We start from the raw sequence: 6,000 nt of genomic DNA on the forward strand, positions 1-6,000 counted from the left end.
TTTTCGGACGCACTTCCTTGCATGCGGAGATGTAGCTGGTGGGTCCCAGCAGTCAGGGGAAATGTTTTTTTCGTGAAATACGGTGGCCTGTCCGATGGGTCCCCGCTGTCAGGTGGAGGAATAATTATTTTGCGCATAATAAGGAGGCACTTCCTTGCTACTGCCGTGGACCCAGCTGTCAACCTCTCCACGTACAGTCCACGTCCGATGGAAGCCATTCCTTGACCATGTTGACCATGCCGCGCCGAGAGCACCAGGGCGGTGGACGACGGCGAGGCCTAGGAAGGGGACGACGTGGAGCCGGGGATGACGCGGCAATGGATGCCCACGCGTAGAGGAGTATGAGGGTTCACTCGTTCGCTTGCGGTGTGAGGCTGCCGTCGCCACAGAATAACAGGGGGTGTGGGTGCGTAGAAGGATGTCCTGGCTAGCGGTGGGAGTAGTAGGGGCGGTGAGGCCTCCACGACATCACAACCGGCCATGGGCGGCAGGAGCAGGCGGCACGACCGGCGCTGCTTTCGGCGGCTGGAGCAAGAAGACGAGAGGTTGAAGAAGCACTACGGTCATTGGATGGACATCGTACGGTCACTGGAGCTAGAATCATTCATATATTGACTAAATTTGACAAAGGCCTCCGTCCCAGTCAACTTAGTAGGCCCACAAGTCAGCCTCCCACCAAGGTGGGTCCCAGCTAGCAGGGGGTATTCATTTTTGTGTGCGTAATAAGGAGGCACTTCTGGTGGGTCTGAGCTGACAGCCGGGGGATCGTTTTTTCGTGAAATATGGTGGCCCGTCCTGTGGGTCCCAGCAGTCAGGGGGAAACGTTTTTTCGCGAAATACTGGTGGCCCGTCCAGTGGGTCCCTGCTGTCAGGTGGAGGAATAATTATTTTCCGCGTAATAAGGAGGTTGTCGGTGTCAAAACCGGTGGATCTCGGGTAGGCGGTCCCGCTGTGTGTCCAAGGCGGATGGTAACAGGAGGCAGGGGACACGATGTTTTACCCAGGTTCGGGCCCTCTTGATGGAGGTAAAACCCTACATCCTGCTTGATTTATTCTTGATAATATGAGTAGTACAAGAGTTGATCTACCACGAGATCGGAGAGGCTAAACCCTAGAAGCTAGCCTATGGTATGATTGTATGTTGTCCTACGGACTAAAACCCTCCGGTTTATATAGACACCAGAGGGGGCTAGGGTTACACATGGTCGGTTACAAAGGAGGATATATACATATCCGTATTGCTTAGCTTGCCTTCCACGCCAAGTAGAGTCCCGTCCGGACACGGACGAAGTCTTCAATCTCGTATCTTCGTAGTCCAACAGGCCGGCCAAAGGATATAGTCCGGCTGTCTGGAGACCCCTTAATCCAGGAATCCCTCAGTAGCCCCTGAACCAGGCTTCAATGACGATGAGTCCAGCGCGCAGTGTTGTCTTCGGCATTGCAAGGCGGATTCCTCCTCCAAATACACCACAGAAGAGTTTGAATACAAGGATAGTGTCCGATCCTGCAAAATAAGTTCCACATACCACCGTAGAGAGAATAATATTTCCACAAATCTAATCTGCTGACACGTTTTGGCAGCATGACATCACGCCACGGCCCGGTAATTATTTGAACCGTTTTTCTTTAACCAGCCCCGCACATAATGCGAGGTGGTTTCTTGACACGTCTTGTCAAAGCAGAGATCGGATCCCCCTTATTACGGGATTCGCATCAATACGGGCGTGGGTAACCCAACCGTGCCTAGGACTCCTAGATCTTAGGCAAGTCCCAAACGGCCACGAGGAGGATGCTTGATATTCACCCTCTTTATAAAGGGACAAGGCTTTTACTTTCTTCCCTCCCGTGCTCAATCGAATCCTTCCCCCGCCTCGAGTTCTAACACCCAAAGCCTAGGTCAGGTGCTTCGGCCTTCAATCATGTCTGGATCCAGCCTTGAAGGCCGGTGGATGCCTTCCTCCGTCACGGAGGAGGATATCAAGAAGTTGAGGGAGGCCAGATATCTGACCGCTGAAATTTCGCATAGGCCGCCCGCCCGAGGGCAGGTCGTCCCTACTCCCAAACCCAACGAGAGTGTTGTGTTCGTCTCCCACTTCCTTCGAGGACTAGGCCTCGCTCTGGATCCCTTTGTTAGGGATCTCATGTTCTATTACGGGCTGGATTTTCATGATCTGACCCCGGATTCCCTTCTTCACATCTCGTCATTTATTGTCGTGTGTGAGGCCTTCCTCCGCATTACCCCTCACTTCGGCCTGTGGCTCAAGACCTTCGATGTGAAGCCGAAGATGGTCGAAGGGCAGTACAAAGCGTGCGGAGGTGCTCTAATAAGTAGAATTGTTGACGCTTCATGGCCAAAGGGTTCCTTTCCAGAGGTGTCCGGATTGTGGCAACGAGAGTGGTTTTATGTCATAGCTCCCCGAAGTGCCAAGTGGGTAGCTGCCCCCACCTTTCGCTCGGGCCCTCCAGCACAACTGATGTCATGGATCAGCAGGGGGCTGAGCTGGGTTCCAGCCAAGGACGTGCCAATACTACAGAGCCGTATCCGAGATCTCTTCGAGGGAGATTTCAGTCTGGTTATGTTAATGCAAGTTATGCTGGTTCGTCGAGTCCAGCCTTGCAAACGTCGGCCCCTCCGCGTGTGGGAATTCAACCTGGAAGGACCGTGCACTATTCAGAATTTCCTCGGCATGACGCACAAGGAGATGTACAAATCATTCTTCGGACCCCAAATAGAGTGTCCGGACACTACCGAGGACGTGGGCCTGAGCAGCAATCGCATCGCTACCCAAGTAAGTAATCCCATGGACGAACACACTATCCTTTTATTCATCATGACATCATTCTGAAGAATTGCTCTTTGACCAGGACTGGATAACAAAGGCGAAGATGATCCGGTGTTCGCCCCCCCCCCTTCCTGAAGGCTTGGACAATCCAGTGCTGGAAAAGTTGCTCGAGCCAGCACCTTGCCTGGTGCCCTCAAAGGAAGATGAAGGGGGGGAATAAAGAGGGCGAAAGCGGGCCTCCATCGCTACCTATTCCAACCAAGGGAATGAGCGTCTCCGCGAGGGAGGATAACCAAGGGGAAGAATCTGACATTCTCTCTCCCCGGGGAAGGAAGAGGTCTACCTCTGAAGATCCGGAAACTAAGGTTTCCAAACGGGAGAAGAAATCTCCGCCAGAGGGACCTGCCTCGGAGGGTACTCTTGCCGCACAATGTCCGCGCGGGGATCATCCCTCTACCAAGCTGTAAGTAGAAGGGTATTCAATAATGAAAATATCTTCCTCTATTTCCGAGGAAAATAATCGAAGCATTTATCTTGCAGTTCGGATCTTAGCCCTTCTCAGCTGAGCTCGTCTTCGGGGGATCTTCTTGCGGAGATGATGGAGAGCGAAATGCCTCCCCCTGCCACACCGCCTTACGAAGCAGGCGACCCTGAGGTGTCGTCGCGGAGGGCTTCTCCTGATCCGGCAAGGCCAGAAGGTAATCCTATGGCCACCCGAAGTCATCAATATCCGGCTCTCAAAGAGAGCAATCAAAAGAGTCCAGCACCGTTTGGTGTGCGGTCGGATGTACGGAGGGATCTGCTGGAGAAAGCGGCTATCTCAGAAGAGCACCGCACATTGAAGGTACGATGATTGAAAGGATTTCGTCCGCCAAAAGTGGGCTGCATGAAGCCTTTATGAGTCTACTGACGGGTTTTGAGGTACGTGAAATGATGTACATTTGTGAAAGTACTGCACATTTTTAGATGTGCCATGTGTAGATAGTCGCCCCTGAGACTCTGGTTGTCGTCGAAAACGGCGGCAAACAGAGGATCATAGTCCCAGGTAATAAGTAGACTGCCTTTATGTGCAGGTGATGGAGGCTCCGGTGGCTAGCCGGACTGATGAGTATGCCGAACTAAAGCGGCAGCTGGATGCGGCAGATGCCGACATCGTGCTTGTCAACGAGCGACTTGATGAGGCGCAGGGTTAGTGATTTTGCTGGCAACTGTCACATAATAAGAGCGGCCTGATGCCAGTATCTTTAATATGTTTGTGACTACAGATGGAGCGGTCACCATGGAGACCCTTCGGGCGGAGCCTGCCCGAGCCAAGGAGCAAGCCAGGAGTAGCAATGCGGCCGCTTTATAGGCGGCCCAAGAGTTAAGGGCCGAACAGGTCGCACATTGCGAGAGCAAAGAAAAAATTGCCAAGATGACCGTGGAGTTAAAAGATGTTGCTGACCGTTACCGGCTTCTTGAAGAGGAAAACTGGGCGAAAGTGACGGACCTGGAGAAGGCCCGGGTGGCTGCCAAGGAAGCCCGCTCCAAAATTAGAGCAACGAAGGAGGAGCTGAATCAGGCTGCAAATATCATGTCTGGGAAGCCTTTCTTGTTCCGGACTAAGTTCAGTGATCCGAAGTATGCTCCTCTGGACCGGCTATGGAGTTCTACGGATGCGTACATGGATTTGGCTGCCAGCGCTGCTGATGCCGCCGAGTACTTCAAGGATCAAAAAGGTCCCGAAGTGGAGAAGCTGTTCTGGTCACAGTTTCACGCTCCAGTCCGTAAGCTGCTTTTGAATGAGCGATTGACCGGTCGGGCCGAGCTCCATAGATTATTCGGACTGGCCATGAGGTCAGTTGTGGATCATTTGTGGCCAGGAGGGCCAAGGCCGAACAGCTACTTTAGCTTAGTGCAACAGTTCCTTGGCGCTGTTCCACACATCGATGCTGTGAAGAGGTCGGCGTGCATAGAAGGCTCGCAGATGGCCCTCCCCCGTGTCAAAACATACTAGGCGGAGATGGATGCCACCACTGTTGCGGCACAGGGTTCGGCCATAGGCCGAGTGGCTGCCGAGCACTACTTTGAAGAAGTTCTTGAAGGTGCTCGTTCAATAGAGGCTCAGTGCTCGAAGAATATTATCTTTGAGTGACATGTATTCCCATTGTAAAAACAATGTTTTATTGAATTTATCAAGGCTGTATTTATACTTTTGCCCAAAAGTGCTATGATGCCTCGTGTGCGGCCATTTATGTATATATGTATATAACTTGAAAGATTGCAGTCGTCGGCTTCAGCCCCCACGCATATAATGCGGGGGTGTTCGCAGAAGAGGCATGTTGACACTTGATCCAACGCCTTGGTCCATTAAGGAGGTGATAGCGCAGCGAACTAGGCAACCGGACTATAATGCTTTAACACTTTCACTTAGCCAGAGGAGTTTGACGGTGGGGCTACTATATAGCCCCTGGTGGCTTCGCACTCATCCGAATTCGGGGTGCGTACATGCCTGGCCGAGAAATGGCCCTTCGTTAAAGCAGAGGAATCCCGAAGATTCCGCTAGGTCATCGAGTGGTTGACCAGTCTCACGCTATATCATGACAGTCAGTTTTCGGCTTTCTCTACTGAGGTGCTCGTCCGGATGAACCAGGGCACAATCGTAGTAGCTCTCTTGGTGCCGCCTTAGCTGATAGAGCGGAACGTAAGGCAGCAAAACACAGGAGCCGGGCAAACCCAACATTTGACCAAAGACATGATTCAGAGCTGATGCATATAAGGCCAAACTCGCGACGCCGAACACTCCCTAAGGTATTCGGTCTTTATGATGTAAACCGGGCCTAAACAGTGCCCTTTGTAATAAGCCCCTGGTGTCCAGGTACGTGCAATATTATGATGTGTCCACATGCCAATACGTCAGTATCCTTCTCAAATGTACTGAGAATCCGAGGGATGTGTATCAACAAGAGACAGTAAAAAAGGTTTATGCATGGTCTTAATCTAAAAAGAATCCTTGGAACGGGTCCCTGTTGCACGTCTGCGCCTGTGTTTCCGTTGTGCTATATTCTGGACGGGTGTAGCACGATGGTCATCTGAAAAAGAGAGGAACTTAATTGAAAAGTTGTCGTGCGAAAGGTAAGTTATACTAAATAAACAATATATAGTTCAAAATGAGTAAAGTTGAGCCTGATTGCCACTTGTGCGTGCACGTTGAGCCCCTTGTATTGTAATAGGGGTA

Source organism: Triticum dicoccoides, chromosome 4A, assembly GCF_002162155.2.
Source record: "Triticum dicoccoides isolate Atlit2015 ecotype Zavitan chromosome 4A, WEW_v2.0, whole genome shotgun sequence".
Taxonomy (NCBI): Eukaryota; Viridiplantae; Streptophyta; class Magnoliopsida; order Poales; family Poaceae; genus Triticum; species Triticum dicoccoides.